The sequence below is a fragment of the Bos indicus x Bos taurus genome, chromosome 22 (assembly GCF_003369695.1).
Source record: "Bos indicus x Bos taurus breed Angus x Brahman F1 hybrid chromosome 22, Bos_hybrid_MaternalHap_v2.0, whole genome shotgun sequence".
Classification (NCBI taxonomy): Eukaryota; Metazoa; Chordata; class Mammalia; order Artiodactyla; family Bovidae; genus Bos; species Bos indicus x Bos taurus.
In genome coordinates, this window is record NC_040097.1 from 57,600,139 (window position 1) to 57,619,894 (window position 19,756).

The following is a 19,756-nucleotide window of genomic DNA, read 5'->3' on the forward strand; positions in this document are numbered from 1 at the left end:
CATAACATGTGGAAGGTATAGAAATGAGGAGGGTGTTGAACACCTACCGTATGGGCCTATTTGGTGGTTAAACGGGGTTAAACACTTGTTAGTCTCTCAGATCAGAATCTGGATAGATATGGATAGATAATAGAAATGGATGTGAAATAAAATAATCTTGTGAGTTGACGAACAATTCCCTGACTCCGTGAAGACTCCAGATATAGGTTATCAAGATGTTCCTTGCTCTGCTTCAGACTCCCTCCCACCCTCCCCAAATAAAAACATCGGGGTAAACACCTTCTGTCCTCACAGGCTGTGCCTCTGCAGGCCAGTCACTTCAGCTCTCTGTGCCTGAGTTGCCGCTTCTGTCAAATAGGGGTAGTCAGGCAGCTCCTCGTACAGTTCTGAGGAAGGTTAGATAAGACACTCCCGGTAACGTCCTTAGCATGGTACCCGGCGTGTGTGTTCTCAAAACGATAGTTCCCTTAAGGGGGAAACGTCCATTAGTACTAACATTGTGTGATTTTCTAAACACCACACCAAGCACAGAAATATGCAGTTCTGTGGGTCTGGGTCTTTATTTCCTTTGAAGGCGCCATGCCACATGAAACATACATTACATAAACGTGTATGCCTTTTCCCTGGTGGCTCAGACGGTAAAGCATCTGCCTGCAATGCAGGAGACCCGGGTTCGATCCCTGGGTCGGGAAGATCCCCTGGAGAAGGAAATGGCAACCCACTCTAGTACTCTTGCTTAGAAAATTCCATGGATAGAGGAGCCTGGTGTGCTACAGTCCATGGGGTTGCAAAGAGTTGGACATGACTGAGCAACTTCACTTCATTTCACTTCAATTATAAATCTGTGTATATATAAGCATGTGTACATATAGATCTGTGTATATATAAACATGTGTAATTATAAGCCTATGTATATATAAACTTGTACATATAGATCTGTGTATATATAGATCTATGTACACACATATACATATCAGTTCAGTTCAGTTCAGTCACTCAGTCGTGTCCGACTCTTTGTGACCCCATGAATTGCTGCATGCCAGGCCTCCCTGTCCATCACCAACTCCTGGAGTTCACTCAAACTCATGTCCATTGAGTCGGTGATCCCATCCAGCCATCTCATCCTCTGTCGTCCCCTTCTCCTCCTGCCCCCAGTCCCTCCCAGCATCAGGGTCTTTTCCAATGAGTCAGCTCTTCGCATGAGGTGGCCAAAGTACTGGAGTTTCAGCTTCAGCATCAGTCCCTCCAATGAACACCCAGGACTGATCTCCTTTAGGATGGACTGGTTGGATCTCCTTGCAGTCCAAGGGACTCTCAAGAGTCTTCTCCAACACCACAGTTCAAAAGCCTCAATTCTTCGGCACTCAGCTTTCTTCACAGTCCAACTCTCACATCCATACATGACTACTGGAAAAACCATAGCCTTGACTAGACAGACCTTTGTTGGCAAAGTAATGTCTCTGCTTTTGAATATGCTATCTAAGTTGGTCATAACTTCCCTTCCAAGGAGTAAGCGTCTTTTAATTTCATGGCTGCAATCACCATCTGCAGTGATTTTGAAGCTCAAAAAAATAGTCTGACACTGTTTGCCCGTCTATCTGCCATGAAGTGATGGGACCAGATGCCATGATTAGTTTTCTGAATGTTGAGCTTTAAGCCAACTTTTTCACTCTCTTCTTTCACTTTCATCAAGAGGCTTTTTAGTTCCTCTTCACTTTCTGCCATAAGGGTGGTGTCATCTGCATATCTAAGGTTACTGATATTTCTCCCGGCATAAACACATGTACATATAGCTCTATATGTATAAGACACATATATTGCACACATAGGTCTATGTACATATAAACAGGCATCCCCAGGCTATGTTCACCGGATTTGTAAATAAGGAACGGTAGGTAAGCGTCTGGCTGACATTTGCGCTCCCGTGTATTTTGCATTGTGCTGGTTCTGTCTCTCCTGTCAGCTGATAAGACGTGCAAAGGCCAGGAGTGCGTGATGTCCTTCTTCGATGACTTTTCACGATTCCTGGCATGACGCTCTGCAGAGTGAATGTTTAATCAGGGCCGACAGACAGGAGGCCACGGAGGTCAGGTCTCTTTGTCCTCCAGGCTTGTCAAGGGTGAGAAAGCTCCTCAGAGAGGGGAACTGCGATGCTATTTTCAGCTCTTTGAAGGATGAGCCTGGAAGCCCAGAAAGGAAGCTGGCAGTGAGACAGGGCACGAGTCAGGAGAGTGGAGTCAAGTGGCACCTACCACGCCATCCAACCCGTTTCAGACTGAGAGATTCATCCAGGCCAACTGAGACTGGGGAGCTGGACAGACCAAGCTCCTTCCCCAGAAGAAGAAGGAAAATTCTGGGTGTTTTTTTGCTGGCGATCATCGTGTATGTGTGTGTTAAATCACTTCAGTCGTGTCCAATTCTTTGTGACCCTATGGACTATAAGCCACCAGCTCCTCTGTCCGTGGGATTCTCTAGGCAAGAATACTGGAGTGGGTTGCCATTTCCTTTTCTGGAAATCACTAGCCATCTGATTTATTAAGCACCTCAAAGTGCTCAGACAGTAAATAACCTGCCTGCCATCCAGGAGACCCAGGTCCAATCTCTGGGTTATGAAGATCCCCTGGAGGAGGAAATGGCAACCCACTCCAGCATTCTTGCCTGGAGAATCCCATGGACAGAGGAGCCTGGTGGGCTACAGTCTATAGTGTCACAAAGAGTCTGATACAGCTGACAGGCTTTCACTTCACTTCTTCAAAGTGTATTACAGAACTGGGTGCTAACAGGTGAGAGGCCAAAACGGGGAGAGGAGGCCCTACCTGGACCCACCTTTGACCACAGAACCAGGGAAGACTGGGGGACAATGGTCAGAGGTAGACAGAGCCGAGCACTAACACCCCGACTACAAACACCGCCCTTGCTTGGGGCTCTCACCCCTCTCCTGGCTCTACTATTTCCCTTCCTAACTAAAACAAAGGCTGGTTTATCAGCCATTCTAGACCCAGAATCTTTAACTAGCTCTCCAAGGATGAAAGGATTCTAAAGGACCTTCTGAATCAAAGAGAGGTGAAATGACACTTGGTGTTATTTCAGAACTGAGTACTCTGTTGAATTATTTTCTAAGCCTTTTACATCCAACAATTGAGATAAAGTATTGATTAAACATATCACTCGCATTCCCAGCTTGGCTGCTAGCAGAGGTCACTTGTCACATCCTTTCGGCCCTTCCTGGCTGAGGCTGGAGCCTCAAGACCCAAGGCCGCTGGAAAGCCTTACCCTCAGCCCATCAAAGGGGTTCTGCACCCCTGTAGGCAGCGGGCAGCCTGCCCACAGGATGTATTGTGCACCCGCTCCAGGAGCCTGAAAGAAGATTCCTAAGGCTTTATCTGGGGAAATCACACCAACATATGGCTTCACATAGATCCTGCTGATTGAAGAAAGTTAAATTCTATAGCAGCTTTCTAAAAATAATTCTCTTTGAACAGAAAGTCGGGTCCTTTAAAGGGCCCAGACTGGTTTACTGTTTCCCCCATCACTGGGAGCTTGAAGAAACCACAACAGTGACAAGCAGAGAGGTAATTCAAGGGTAATCCATCCTGGAATGAACAATAAATAGCTGTCACAATGGCTGGGAAGAAAGCAGAATTATAAAGGGTGAGGAGGGACGCACGTGAAAAGCAGAGACCTCTACACAGCAAATGTGAAGGCACCCAGCCGGCTTCCTCTACCTGCTGCCCCTTCTGCAGACAGAGGCTCCCTCTGACAGCCAGACCAATTCATGTAGCAAACAAACCATCAGGCACATGAGATGCACCAAAGACACGCACAGCAGTCGGAGCAATTGCGTCTCAGGGAAGGTGTAGATGAGCTGGTCAATTTACAAGGATTCTGCACACTCTTTATGGGACAAAACTGCTAACTTTTCACACCTGAGAAACACAATGCCCATGCAAGGTTTAATTACCTTGAGAGCTACAAATCTGCTGAAAGACAACCGTGGCAAAAGGGAAAAAGGAAACACATTTCCAACAGGGCTTATTTACTCTCTGGGTTCTCTGCATGCATGCTTGGTGGCCATCGCAGCCTGAGGATGGTATCACATGTTGCCAACAACTTTACCCACAAGGAAGAAAAACTTGGGCACTTCCTTAAGAGTCATGTGAAAAATATGCCATACTATCCCAAACTGTGCTCAAGTTTGCACTGAACTTTTCACTGGCCATTTAAACTGTAGGGAAGTTACCATTTAAACAGAAGCCCTTGGTAGTCCTGGTAATGTTGAAAGTAGCTGGGTATGGGCTTCCCAGATGGTGCAGTTGTAAAGAATCCACCTGCAATGCAGGAGACGTAGATTTGATCCCTGGGCCAGGAAGATCCCTGGAGGAAATGGCAACCCACTCCAGTATTCTTGCCTGGAAAATCCCATGGATGGAGGAGCGTGACAGGCTACAGTCCATGGGGTTGCAGAGTCAGACACGACTGAGACACTGAGCATGAATGAGAGGCTTATTTGAAGTCAGTTCTAATTCTGCCTCATATCTAATCTGAAGGCAGTTTAACATCTCCCTACCCTAGTTATAGAGCAATTCTTTGCCTTCACTCCTAAACTGCACCTGTCCTCAACAGTCTCTGGGTATCAGGAATGGGCAGGGAGTGTTTTTATTAATTGTGTGGAATGTTTTTATGATGCTGATGGCCAGTGCCTCAAAGAAGCCAAAATACTATTTGAACATTTTATACAGTCTTGACTTAAGCAACTAGAGCATAAACTCCCTGAAGGCTGAGGCTTCTTATGCATTTCCCTTTTGTCTCCTGAGGCCTAGTAGGGAGCTGGACATTGAGTTAACGTGATTATATTTTCTAATTAAAAAAAAAAACTCAACAATTAATGTAATAGGACATATCTTTTATTTCCCCTGTGCTATACAGTAGGTCCTGATTATCTATTTTATGTATAGTGATATGTGTCGATCCTAACCTCCTAATTTATCCTTCCTTCTAACCTTTCCCTTTGGTAACCATAAGTTTATTTTCTAAGTCTATGAGTCTGTTTCTATTTTGTAAATAAGTTCATTTGTATCATCTTTATAGATTCCACACATAAGGGATGTCACATTCTATTTCTCCTTCTCTGTCTGATTTACTTCACTCAATATGACAATCTCTAGGTCTATCCAAGTTGCTGCAAATGGGATTATTTCACTCTTTTTTATGGCTGAGTAATAGTCCATTGTGGGCTTCCTCAGTGGCTCAGCAGTAAAGAATCTGCCTGCAACACAGAAGATGTGGGTTTGATCCCTGAGGCAGGAAGATCCCCTGGAGAAGGAAATGGTAAGCCATTCCAGTATTCTTGCCTGGGAAATCCCATGGACAGAGGAGCCTGGTGGGCCACAGTCCATAGGGTCACAAAAGAGTCAGACATAGTGATTAAACAACAACAACAATATTCCATTGTCTGTATGTACCACATCTTGTCCATTCCTCTGCTGAAAGACATTTAAGTTGCTTCTATGTCCTGGCTATTGTAAACAGTGATGCAATGAACACTGGAGTGCAACTATCTTTCTAAATTATGGTCTTCTCTGGATATATGCCCAGAAGTGGGATTGCAGGGTCATATGGTAGCTCTGTTTTTAGGTTTATAAGAAACCTTCATACTGTTCTCCATAGTGGCTGCACCAATTTACATGCCCATCAACAGCAAGTAGGTTTCCCCTTTCTGCCCATTCTCTCCAGTATTTATTGTTTGTAGGCTTTTTAATGATAGCCATTCTGACCAGTGAGAGGTGGTACCTCAATGTAGTTTTGAGTTGCATTTCTCTAATGATTAGTAACATCAAACATCTTTTCCTGTGGTTTTTGGCCATCTGTGTGTCTTCTGTAATCAGAGCTATCTTGCAGTGCTACCAGACTTGGGTTAGGCTTCCCTCAGTCTCCCAAGGGTAGGTCCCAGAGAAGTGTTCTTAATGAGGATAGTCCCAACAAGCCTCCTCCCAGGACTCCCCATTTTTTCTCACTTACATCTCTCCCACTTCTCCCTGTAATCCACTGATTAGAGACAGAGGCTGAGAAGGAGATCATCAATGTCAGAAAGTCACATGTGCAGCTCCCTGAGGTCAATACTACAAGACTCTACCCCATCACAAGGGGAAGGAGGCCCTCGGAAGCGTCAGTGGCTGCCCCTGGGCAAGGCAGAGAGAAGACTCAGGAGTGTTCAGTCTTCTAAGCCAGATCCCTTCCCTCTTGGTCCGTGCATACCATGACTTCCGAGATACAGAAGACAGGTAGCAGACGTGCCACCTCAGGAGTTCTAGAAGTGGAGCTAGCTGACTTGCCTGGGAGAGGTACCCAGGAAGCAAGAGGGAATTCTACCCATTATTGAGGTTCTAGTGACACATCCGGGAACTTACCTAGACAGCGTAACCTTAGACCATTTCGGTTTTGATTGCCTCATCATACTGAAAGGGAATAACGATTGTCTTAACAACACAGGAAACCTTGAATCCAGATGTGATGTTCATGCAATTGCTCTAATCCACGGATGAGAAAGGCTTCTTTGCCCAACGAAGGTTATTAAGGTCAGCTCCCAAAACGGGTTCAAGTGAGTTTCTGCCTCCAAGTCTACACCGGTAAATTTCCGATCTATCAATCTTTCCAAAGCTGTGACCCAAAGGAATCAAGCTGCCAGGCAGGAAATGAACACAAACACAGCTCACATTTGTCTGTGTGTGGTCCACCCAGATGCAAACAGATTACTCAACCAGAGTAAACACTCAAGGTGCCAGTACCAAACCCAAATAGTGACAGGGCCAATTATTACTTGGCTCATCATCCTGACTTGGAAATGTCACTGATGCTGGAGAAATGCTCTGTCTATAAAAGCTTCACGGAAGAGGAATCACACCACTATGCCTGGCATTCCCATGGATGCCCAGAGCAGGAGGCTACGTGGAAGAGGCCACGTGCTACAGTATGCAGCAGACCTGTCAATGGCTTGATTCTGAAGAAGAAATCTTCCATCTAATCCAGAAACCACAAACTCAGGTTAACTCCAAGGCCTTGGAAGTGATACAGAAAACAAAAAGGGGTGGGAGGGGCTTATAAAAGCCAGGGTCACCTGACTCCATTTCACTGGTCACTGGTCACTGGCCATGGCAGGATTAGGATCAGGAGATGCTTCATTTTTCACAAGAAGCCAGAAATCTAGATTACTTATGGGAAGCCTCCTCAAATTAAAATGTTGGCCATTACAAAATATTTTAAATCCCATGCAGGCAGACAAGACATATGGAGAGGTCAGCCTTGGTTTGTAAATTGCCAAAATTCCTAGGTGTCCTCTACAGATAAAATTATAGATGTAGACAGTCAAACTGTGATGTTCAGTGTAAACATATTTATAACCAAGAAACAGTCTTTAAACCCTAAATTTTACTGATGTGCACACAGAGACCCAGAGGAAAAGGCAGTGTGGTCACATCCCAGCTGGTAGGAGGCAAAGTCAAAATCAAAAGGAGGTTTCCTGGTTCCTGCCCAGAAAATTTTTCCATGAAGCTCTAGTTCATCTTTTAGGATTTGAAATAGCTCAACTGGAATTCCATCACCTCCACTGGCTTTGTTCGTAACGATGGTTCCTAAGGCCCACTTGACTCACATTCCAGGATGTCTGGCTCTAGATGAGTGATCACACCATCATGGTTATCTGGGTCATGAAGATCTTTTTTGTATAGTTCTTTTATGTATTCTTGCCTCCTCTTCTTAATATCTTCTGCTTATGTCCATACCGTTTCTGTCCTTTATTGTGCCTATCTTTGCATGAAATGTTCCCTTACTATCACTAATTTTCTTGAAGGGATCTCTAGTCTTTCCCATTCTATTGTTTTCCTCTATTTCTTTGCACTGATCACTGAGGAAGGCTTTCTTAGCTCTCCTTGCTGTTCTTTGTAATTCTGCATCAAATGGGTGTATCTTTCCTTTTCACCTTTGCCTTTTGCTTCTCTTTTTTTCTCAGCTATTTGTAAGGCCTCCTCAGACAATCATTTCGCCTTTTTGCATTTCTCTTTTTTTCTTGGCGATGGTCTTGATCACTGCCTCCTGTGCAATGTCACAAAGCTCTGTCCATAGTTCTTCAGGCACTCTATCATATCTAATCCCTTGTATCTATTTCTCACTTCCACTGTATAATCGTAAGGGATCTGACTTAGGTCGTACCTCAATGGTCTAGTGGTTTTCCCCACTTTCTTCAATTTAAGTTTGACTTTGGCAATAAGGAGTTCATGATCTGAGCCACAGTCAGCTCCTGGTCTTGTTTTTGCTGACTATATAGAGCTTCCCCATCTTTGGCTGAAAAGAATATAATCAATCTGATTTCAGTGCTGACCATCCATATGTAGTCTTCTCTTGTGTTGTTGGAAGAGGGTGTTTGCATTCTCTTGGCAAAACTCTGTTACACTCTGCCTGCTTCATTGTGTACTCCAAGGCCAAATTTGCCTGTTCAGTTCAGTTCAGTTCAGTCGCTCAGTCGTGTCCGACTCTTCGCAACCCCATGAATCGCAGCACACCGGGCCTCCCTGTCCATCACCAACCCCGGAGTTCACTCAGACACATGTCCATCGAGTCAGTGATGCCATCCAGCCATCTCATCCTCTGTCGTCCCCTTCTCCTCCTGCCCCCAATCCCTCCCAGCATCAGAGTCTTTTCCAGTGAGTCAACTCTTTGCATGAGGTGGCCAAAGTATTGGAGTTTCAGCTTTAGGATCATTCCTTCCAAAGAAATCCCAGGGCTGATCTCCTTCAGAATGGACTGGCTGGATCTCCTTGCAGTCCAAGGGACTCTCAAGAGTCTTCTCCAACACCACAGTTCAAAAGCATCAATTCTTCAGTGCTCAGCCTTCTTCACAGTCCAACTCTCACATCCATATATGACCACAGGAAAAACCATAGCCTTGACTAGATGAACCTTTGTTGGCAAAGTAATGTCTCTGCTTTTCAATATGCTCTCTAGGTTGGTCATAACTTTCCTTCCAAGGAGTAAGCGTCTTTTAATTTGCCTGTTACTCCAGGTATATCTTGACTTCCTACTTTTGAACTCCAGTCCCCTATAATGAAAAGGACATCTTTTCGGGGTATTAGTTCTAGAAGGTCTGGTAGATCTTCCTAGAATCATTCAACTTCGCTTCTTCAGCATTGCTGATTGGGGCATAGACTTGGATTACTGTGATACTGAATGGTTTGCCTTGGAACCAAAGAGAGATCATTGTGTCATTTTTGAGATCGCACCCAAGTACAGCATTTTGGACTCTTTTGTTGACTATGAAGGCTGCTCCATTTCTTCTAAGGGATTCCTGCCCACAGTAGTAGATATAATGGTCATCTGAGTTAAATTCACCCATTCCAGTCCATTTTAGTTCGCTGATTCCTAAAATGCTGATGTTTACTCTTGCCATCTCCAGTTTGACCACTTCCAATTGACCTTGATTCATGGACCTAATATTCCAGGTTCCCAAGCAATATTCTTCTTTACAGCATCAGACTTTACTTCTGTCACCAGTCACATCCACAGCTGGGCATTATTTTTGCTTTGGCTCCGTCTCTTCATTCTTTCTGGTGTTATTTCTCCACTCTTCTCCAGTACCATACTGGGCACCTAGCGATCTGGGGAGTTCATCTTTCAGTGTTATATCTTTTTGTCTTTTCATACTGTTTATGGGGTTCTCAAGGCAAGAATACTGAAGTGGTTTGCCATTCAATTCTCCAGTGGACCACGTTTTGTCAGAAGTCTCCACCATGACCTGTCTGTCTTGAGTGGTCCTTCATGGCATGGCTCATAGTTTCATTGAGTTAGACAAGGCTGTGGTCCATGTGATCACTTTGATTAGTTTTCTGTGATTGTGGTTTTCATTCTGTCTGCCCTCTGATGGATAAGGATAAGAGGCTTAGGGAAGCTTCCTGATGGGAGAGACTGACTGTGGGGGAAACTGGGTCTTATTCTGATGGGCAGGGCCATGCTCAGTAAATCTTTAATCCAATTTTCTGTTGATGGGTGGGGCTGTGTTCCCTACCTGTTGTTTGACCTGAGACCAGCTATGGTGGGGGTAATGAAGATAATGGCAACCTCCTTCAAAAGGTCCCATGCACGCACCACTGAACTCAGTGCTCCCAACCCTGCAGCAGGCCACTGCCAACCACGCCATCACTGGAGATTCCTGGACACTCACAGCTCACAGGCAAGTCTGGGTCAGTCTCTTGTGGGGTCATTGCTCCTTTCTCTTGGGTCCTGGTGTGCACAAGGTTCTGTTTGTGCCCTCCAAGAGTCTGTTTCCCAGTCCTGTGTAAGTTCTGGTGGCTCTGTGGTGGGGTTAATGGCAACCTCCTCCAAGAGGGCTTATGCCACACCCAGGTCTGCTGCACCCAGGGCCCCTGCCCCTACGGCAGGCCACTGCTGACCCGTACCTCCTCAGGAGACACTCAAACCCTCAAAGGTAGGTCTGGTTCAGTGTCTGTGGGGTCTCCTGGTGTGCACAAGTTTTTGTCTGAGCCCTCGAGTGTGTCTGGCGGGTATGGGGCTTGATTCTAAACACAGTTTTGCCTTTCCTACCGTCTTCTGGGGCTTCTCCTTTGTTCTGGGACATGGGGTATCTTTCTTTGGCAGGTCCAACATTCTCCTGTCAATGGCTGTTCAGCAGCGAGTTGTAATTTTGGAGTTCTCACAGGAGAAGATGAGCGAACTAACCAGTAGCCTGGTGCTATTTTGTGGTTGTTAATGACTGATGAAGTTGATATGACCCTGTCTTAATTTACTGATTAAAAGGGAAAGAGACAAGAAGAAAAGACAGAAAAGACTTTCTCTCTTATATAAAATCCAAAAGATAATTTATACTTTTCAACAAAACCCAAGAGATCAACTATTTTCTTTTTTTTAAAGAAAGAAACCTACATGGGGGGAGTTCCCTGGTGGTCCAGTGGTTAAGAATCTGCCTTGCAATGCAGGGGACATGGGTTCAATATCAGGTCAGGGAACTAAGATCCCACATACCATGGAGCAACTAGTCCATATGGCCAGTGATAGATCCTGATGATGCAACAAAGATCTCGAGTGCAGCAGCTAAGACCTACACAGTCAATAAATAAATATTTAAAAAAGAAATGTACATGGTGTACTGAAGAAAGAGTAAATGGAAATAAATGTGAGGAGGCTCCCTTTCTTTTTTATTAATTCAGGAATGGAAATACCTCAAAATATAAGTAGGGACAATGCTGAGCCTTGGGGAAAAGATTGAGTTTCAAGAGATCAATAAATAAAATAGATAAAAGTAAAAACAAACAAGAAATAAACGAAAAATCTACATGAAATGCCCTGCACTTTGATTCACTGTCTAAAATTAGAGCTAGATTTTCTTTTCTTGTGACAGTCTTGAAATCAAGGGTCGTCAGAGTCACCAACAGTACAGTTTGATGTCTTCAAGGACAGAATGCTACTTAGGTAGATAAATACAATTATCCAGAGTCACTATGTGGGTAAACAGGGCTTAGGATATCAACACTGTCAAGGTAAAACACTCAGGGAACCAATACTATCTTCCACAAAAGCACAACTGCATGCAAATGTTTGGACTCCAAGGTAAGTCAGTACTGTAATGACTCAGCAGCATTGATGGCCCTCAAGCATGAATTTCCCTCCAATGCAGGCCTGAAAGGGGGCCTATGTGTGCATTGCCCACTTTCTTTCATCTGCGCTTCCTCTCTTTGTTCTCGTCTGTTCTTAACACCTTGCCTCCTGTTAGGACCTGATGATCTAGAACCCCACTCCTCTCTCAGGCTCCCATCTCAGTTCCAAGGCACCAAACTGAGATGAGCCTCTTCAGAATGTCTGTGTGAACGACACTCAGCACCGCCACTGGACAAGCCTCTGAGAACATCCTTCTTTCAGGAAGCTCCCTCCTCTGCTTCCTCAAGCTTCTCACTTGCTTAAAGACTTAATGAATACTCTCAGGGTTAAACATTGACACTAACTGTTCGGGACCATTCATCCAATAAATGGTCATCTTGGGTGGCCTCTGTCATCTCTAAGTAGACTTTTATCTTTAAAAGTGCAGAAATAGCAACAGTCATGACTTTAAGTACTCAAGGCTTACCTCAAATCATCTTCTCTGTCTACATAAACCTGATTCTATCAAACACAGCTACTCTCTCCTTGGTAGTACAGTCTTTTGTCCCAGTTTATTTTCACTGGTATTAAATATGTATTATTACCTCCTAAACTACATTTTAAGCTCTTTGAGAGATCAAGCACTGTTGGCATTTGGACACGTTTTCCCCAGTAAAGACCTCCTAGAATGTCCTGTACTTAGTAAGTGTCGTTGTAATAACTTGTCTGATGAAATCAGGCCTGTTCATGTCTGGTCATCACTTGAAAACACTTCACCCTTTGAAGACTCTTCTCGGTGCTCTCAAGGACAAAGGGGGAATGAATTCATTACTAGACTGGGCAACATGAAAGCCAAGTAGGATCTTCTTGCTGTTCCAAGTTTGTTACACAACTGGAATGCGAAGCTGATGAGCTATCACATCCATCCAGGTGGGTAGATCCATCGGGACCCCGTGAGGATGTTAACACATGAGCTGGGCAGATGGGAGTTGACATTTCCATCTGAGGTAACACGTGAGAAGGGACCTGTCACATCACAGGGCCCATTTGTCTGCTTATAAACAGGGTTCAATTAAAACAATTATTTATACATGTTCTGTAGACCTTGAAGAGCTTCCCATGTGGCTCAGGGGTAAAGAATCTACCTGCCATGCCAGAGACATGGGTTCAATCTCTGGATTGAGGAGATCCTCTGGAGAAGGAAACTGCAACGCCAGTATTCTTGCCTGGGAAATCCCATGGACAGAGAAGCCTGGTGGGCTGCAATCCATGGGGTCACAAAGAGTCAGACACAACTGTGCAACTGAGCACACACAGAGAGCTTGAAGGACACCATTCTTTACATCCCCTTGGAGTTCTGGAAAAGAGTGTGCCCATTTTCGCAGGTGAAGCAGAGTAACTCAGTGATAATCCCAGATCCCTTAGAGATGTACGCTCTGTCTCTTGAACTCAGACAATGAAATGTTTAGGCCACAGATTTAAAGATAAATATACTTTGGCAGGTTTATCTGTCCCTAATCACAGTGTAAGAGCTAATGACAATGATGCTTACCATCATTTTCTAGACACAGCTTCACAGAATGAGGCTATTTATGTCTTCCTAAATACAGATTATGATTTAGATATTCCGTAGTGGCATAACAATGATTTCTTAGGCTAAAACAGATATAAATAGCACAATAATCCCATTTAGGTAAGGTTTGCTTTTTTTTCCCCCTAAAGTGGACCTGCTTATTTAAACAATTATCTCTGGCGTTGTTGTTTGTTTTTTAATATATTCACTTGTTGGCTTATCTATTTATTCATTGCATCTGGTCTTAGTTGCAGCACTCAGCATCTTGTACTGTGGCGCTCAGCTCTTCCAGCCGTGGTGCGCAGGCTTCAGCAGTTGCAGCGTGCAGGCTTAGTTGCTCTGTGGCATCTGGGATCTTAGTTTCCCAGCCAAGGATGGAAACTGAGTCCCCTGCATTGCAAGGTGGATTCTTAACCACTGGACCACCAGGGAAATCCCTATCCTTCTTTGCATTTAGTCTAACAATATACACAGCAATAGCAAAAGACATTCAAACACTTAGTCCCATTAGGTGCCCTATTTACAAATCTAACACTGTTAGGAGTCATTGCTCATGCTAAGTGTGATCACAAGCAAACCTGAGTAGGCCTCCTGCTGCCGAAGTTTCTTGTTTCTGTGTGTATGCGTGTTGGTGTATGTCTGCATGCATCTGCGTTTTGAGTGGCCCTCTTTGCTCGAGATCATCTGTCCAGCATCATGAGAGTCTCACTCTGTGTGGCCATTCTTCATATTTAAGTCTTCACTTTCTCTAACACTGAAACTAACAGAAGCATATAACGCTCCTGACTGCCACACTACTCAGCACAGAATACCCCCTTTGCCCTTTCCAGATTTCCTGGTTCCTCTTCTTAGCATGGCTTTGGCAAAAAGGATAAAACAGGCGGCCTAGAAATATGACCAATTTTGTGAACCCTCTTATAGTTTATTTCTAATTTAGAAAATCATTCTAAATAAATTAAGCACTCACTCTGTGTTACTCTAAGGTTTATCCTTCAACCCTCTGTAGTTGCTCACAGATACTACACTATTTTAAAAGGACTTGGAATTACTTAAATACCAACCTATTTCAGAACTTTCTGAGGAGTGGGAGGGAGGTCCAAGAGGGAGGGGATGTATGTATACACACAGCTCATTCACTTCACTGTACAGCAGAAATGAACAAACACTGTAAAGCAATCATACTCCAATAACAATAGATACATAAAATTTATAATTCCCCATGGGGGGGAAAAACTTGTAAACAAAATATTTTCTTTATACACATACACCACACACAAGCACACACAGTATTTAAGGGCCCAGAGGAACTACACTGTATTAGATCATCTGATTTTTTTTCCCTAGCAAATTACAGTAAAATAGGTCTTACTGCCTGGGATAGACAGGCAGTGGGCCCCCAGCACACACTACCTCCATCGCCAGACGGTGAAGGACAGTGAAGTGCCCGTTCCATACACCACAGCCCCAGGGCTTCTGAGCTGGGGAGCAAAGTGAGGTGTAGAACTGGGGAACACATTCCAGTACCTAGCGACACTCATTTCCACCAGGGTAAGGAGGCTGCAAAACCATAGTTCTAAGCTTGTTGACCAAAACAAACAGAACCGCAACATCATGGCTTGAGAAATTGAAAAAGGAGATGGCTCAAAGGAGGCAAGAGATGATTAAAGGGGAAAATTCTACTAATGCTATCATGAGATCCAAGTGAGATCCGCTGGATCATCGAAAAAGCAAGAGAGTTCCAGAAAAACATTTACTTCTGCTTTATCGACTATGCCAAAGCCTTTGACTATGTGGATCACCACAAGCTGTGGAAAATTCTGATAGAGATGGGAATACCAGATCACCTGACCTGCCTCTTGAGAAACCTATATGCAGGTCAGGAAGCAACAGTTAGAACTGGACATGGAACAACAGACTGGTTCCAAATAGGAAAAGGAGACTGTCAAGGCTGTATATTGTCACCCTGCTTATTTAACTTATGCAGAGTACATCATAATAAACGCCGGGTTGGATGAAGCACAAGCTGGAATTAAGATTGCTGGGAGAAATATCAATAACCTCAGATATGCAGATGACATCACCCTTATGGCAGAAAGTGAAGAGGAACTAAAAAGCCTCTTATGAAAGTGAAACAGGAGAGTGAAAAAGTTGGCTTAAAGCTCAACATTCAGAAAACGAAGATCATGGCATCCGGTCCCATCACTTCATGGGAAATAGATGCGGAAACAGTGGAAACAGTGACAGACTTTAATTTTGGGGGCTCCAAAATCACTGCAGATGGTGATTGCAGCCATGAAATTAAAAGACGCTTATTCCTTGGAAGAAAAGTTATGACCAACCTAGACAGCTTATGAAAAAGCAGAGACATTACTTTGCCAACAAAAGTCCATCTAGTCAAAGCTATGGTTTTTCTAGTAGTCATGTATGGATGTGAGACTTGGAGTATAAAGAAAGCTGAGTGCCGAAGAATTGATGCTTTTGAACTGTGGTGTTGGAGAAGACTCTTGAGAGTCCCTTGGATGGCAAGGAGATCTAACCAGTCCATCCTAAAGGAAATCAGTCCTGAATATTCATTGGAAGGACTGATGCTGAAGCTGAAACTCCAATATTTTGGCCACCTGATATGGAGAGCGGACTCATTTGGAAAGACCCTGATGCTGGGAAAGATTGAAGGCAGAACGAGAAGGGAATGACAGAGGATGAACTGGTTGGATGGCATCACCAACTCAGGGGGCATGAGTTTGAGTAAACTCCAGGAGTTGGCAATGGATGGGGTGGCCTGGCATGCTGCAGTCCATGGGGTTGCAAAGAGTGGAACATGACTGAGCGACTAAACTGAACTGATTGCGTGGTTGCCCAAAGAGCTCTGATGAGCTTAGGTTTCCAAAGTATGAGAATCAACAAAGGAAGCATGGATGATGTGCAGGACACACTGGGTTAGAAAGGCTGAGAAAGAACCAAACAGTATTCAGAAAAATATAAAGAAACACAAGCACCTTTTTCTTCTAGGAGACCTACTTATTCACTCAAGGTGAAAGGAAAACAAAGCTAGGGCCACTCCAGCTACCTACAGCAGAACAGATGCTCACGGCAGACAAGGAGCAGAACAAGTCTGTTGCTGTCCTTTTCTCTAACAAGATGGTTTTCAAACAAAAGGTGTCGAGCATGGCAAAGAGAAAACTTACTTATTTAGTTACATACCAGCGGATTGATTGTTTACTAAGTCACTCCCACATGCCAGGAATTGTTCAATCTTTGGAATTTCTGCAAACTTTGGAGAAGACAACAACATGGTCTATCAGCGTGGAACTTGCATGCTGGTGACATGAATACTGAAGGGAAACTGGAAGCTTCTTTGATACAAGCACACAGAACCTCCAAGGTTAGCAAGAAAGTTGTTCATTACTCCTCTGCCAACTGTGGAATATGGAAGATTCGCTTTACTGATGGAGCTATCAGATTGCTTTACAATGTCTAAGAGATGAGGAGGAGATAGTCATGAACTACTTGACTGGTCTTGAGACTCTAGAAACCAGTAAATTAGATCCTAAAATACTGCAAGGCTTTATAGGATAATCGTAGAACACTCAGGAAATCTCATCCATTAACAATTTTTATAAGAATGTTAAAACCTTTAAAAGTATTAAATGCCATTTTAAAACAAGTCTAACAATACAGAGAGAGAATCCAGAAGACAAAGATGTGGGATTACAGCAATCTTGCAGCACGGCCGTATGATCATGTGCATCTTTTCCCAAGTCTGCATGTTCTCAGTTTGAACTTGGCCTTCGTGGGAGTTTTGACAGCATGGAAACTGGCAAGTGCTACAAATGAGAGATTTTCATCCTTCTTTTTATTTCTTTCCTCACCTCCCTTCTTCCCTTTCTTCCTCTCTTTTTCTCGAGAGCCAGTAGTTAAACATTTGCCAGGACACCAGTGTCTTGATATAATACACTGTGACTTTGACAGAACTGTGTTTCTCAGTGGGTTTACTGGGTGTGTATTGTTTCAGATGCCGGCAACTGTGGTGGGGGCAGAGGAGGGTAGGGGCAGGCGGGAGGGTGGCAGACATCTGTCCAAAGGCCAATTACCACCCCAAAAAGCAGGGGCTGAGAGTTTTTATAGACAGAGTTTTTACAGACAGATTGAGCCCAAGTTCAATCCCTGGGTTGGGAAAATCCCTAAAGGAGGAAATGGCAACCCACTCCAGTACTCTTGCCTGGAGAATTCCATGGACAGAGAAGCCTGGCAGGGATCCCAAAGAGGAGAGGACATGACTGAGTGATTCACTTTCACTTTTAGCTGAAAGGCTAGAACATTTTATTTCAGTGTTAATTTGTGCCATCAGATTACAAATGAGGTGAGTGACATTTTTGTAAGTTATTGGCAATCTGCTTTCTTTCGTCTATGACCAGCCTGTTCATAGACTTTGCCCACTTTTTATTTTTGTATCAGTTGGTGTGAGCACACTAATTATATTAACTTTTGTCCTGCCCTGTGATGTGTACTGTTTCCCAAGTTTGCTTTTGATCTTTAAGTTCTGCCTTTGGTATCTTTTGTTAAACACTTTGGTTGACCCATGTGTCTCTCTCTCCTCTGTAGCTCCTGGTTTTGTTGTTTTACCTAAGCAGCACCTTCCCCTACCCAGGTGCTATGGTCTGTAAGTTCATGCTTTCCCCAAAGTTTGTATGTTGAGATCCTAATGCCCAGTGTGATGGCCTGAGGAGGTGGAGCCTTTGGGAAGTGACCAAGTCTATAAAACCAGGAGGAATAAAGTCTGCTGTTTATGAACCACCCAGTCCACGGTATTTTGTCATAGGAGCCAGTACAGACCAAGACACCCAGGCTTCAAGGAAAGTCATATCATCAGGTAACTAGACCATGCTCTATCCCCAAACCTTCAGTTCCAACTTGCTCAATTCCAACTCAGCCACCCTGGATGCCAATCTGCTCGAAGTATCTGTCATCCCAATTATAAATTTGGGGGGAGAAAAGCCAGTAACACATTTATAGAGTAATTTTGATGAGAAAGTATTTAACCATATGCTGTGAAATTCACTGTTGATCATTGTCCATCTCCATCTTGAAATGTTCAGTTTTCATTTGGTTATGTTATTCCATCCAGCACTTTCACACAGAGAGTGCAAGAACAGATGGCAGCTTGAGACTGTGCATGTCTCCTGTCTGGTTGGTGAGTGAAATCTCAATGGTCTCCTAGCATTTCACTGCCTTCTAGCTTCAGTGGTCTCAGGCTAGCGCTGGTCTGGTTCTCTTCCCCAACTGGAAAATATAGTCTTTCTCTCTTGAATCTTAGAAAAATATCTTTGTCTCCTTGAGCTTCCAGAATTTCACCAGGAGATAGAGATTGTACATATATTCCATATATTCTTCTACCTACACACAGCCCCATGTATGTATAGACTTTATTTGTACATAGTACTAAATATCAATATATAAAATACACAACCCATATGTATTCATGGATGTGTTCACATGAGTCTATATATTAATGTGTGTATAAACAGGTGTAGATATATGTGAGTGTGAGCTTATACATGTGTGGAAATCTGTATGGATGTGTATACACATACTTTTGTTTTTTCATGAAACTAGGCTGGACATGGACCATATTTTTCAAACATTTTCTTTATCTGAAGGTAACTTTTAAAAAAAAATCATTATTTCTCTTCCATCTATTCCTTCCTTCTCCTAGAAATTTTTTATTTGCAAATTAAATGTCTTGGAACTACCTTCTACATCTCATATTTTCACTCAGTATATTCATTTCTTTGTATTTTTGCTCTGTGTTGTGAAATAATCATTATACAATCTTCTAAGAACTGTATTTGATCATCATGACAGACTACTCTTTATTTTTTTTTGGAAAGCATTTTTTCTTAATTCTAGAATTTGGAGATTCTAATCTGGCATCACTTGAAATATGACTGTCCCTTAAAGCCCTGCTCTGAAGTTACACATCACACGTTCCTCATTTAATGGCAAAAACAAGTCACATGGACCTTCACATGGGCGGAAGTAGAACCCCACGATGTGTCTGGAAAGAGAGAGGACTGAAATGTGCATGGATGGCCAAATGATCAACTGGAAAGGTGTTCCTATTAATGTAGAAGTAATGGAATTGACAGATGCAAACTATCAGAGCAGGGCTTTAAGGGACAGTCACACTTAGTACCAGCAAGCACTGCTATTCCAGAGAGCAGATTTTCTATCACCTGAGTCTCACAGGAAGAATAAGCATGCAGTGGAGAAGAGCCCTTCAACCAGGCTTCAGTGAACACAGAAGGTGGGAAAAAATTAAGCTTATTTTAAGCCACTTAAGGGCTTCCCTCACACCTCAGTCAGTAAAGAATCTGCCTGCAATGCAGGAGATCTGGGTTTGATTGCTGGGTCAGGAAGATCCCCTGGAGAAGGAAATGGCAACCCACTCCAGTATTCTTGCCTGGAGAATCCCATGAACAGAGGAGCTTGGCAGGTTACAGTCCATGGGGTTGCAAGAGTCAGACACGACTTAGCAACTCAACC

The 19,756-nt window shown here is 43.6% G+C and overlaps 1 pseudogene; it reads right to left on the reverse strand.

The window, feature by feature from the left end:
• Nucleotides 1–288: 288 nt before the first annotated feature.
• The window catches only part of LOC113880475, a 72,961-nt pseudogene continuing 53,493 nt past the window's right edge, over nucleotides 289–19,756 (reverse strand).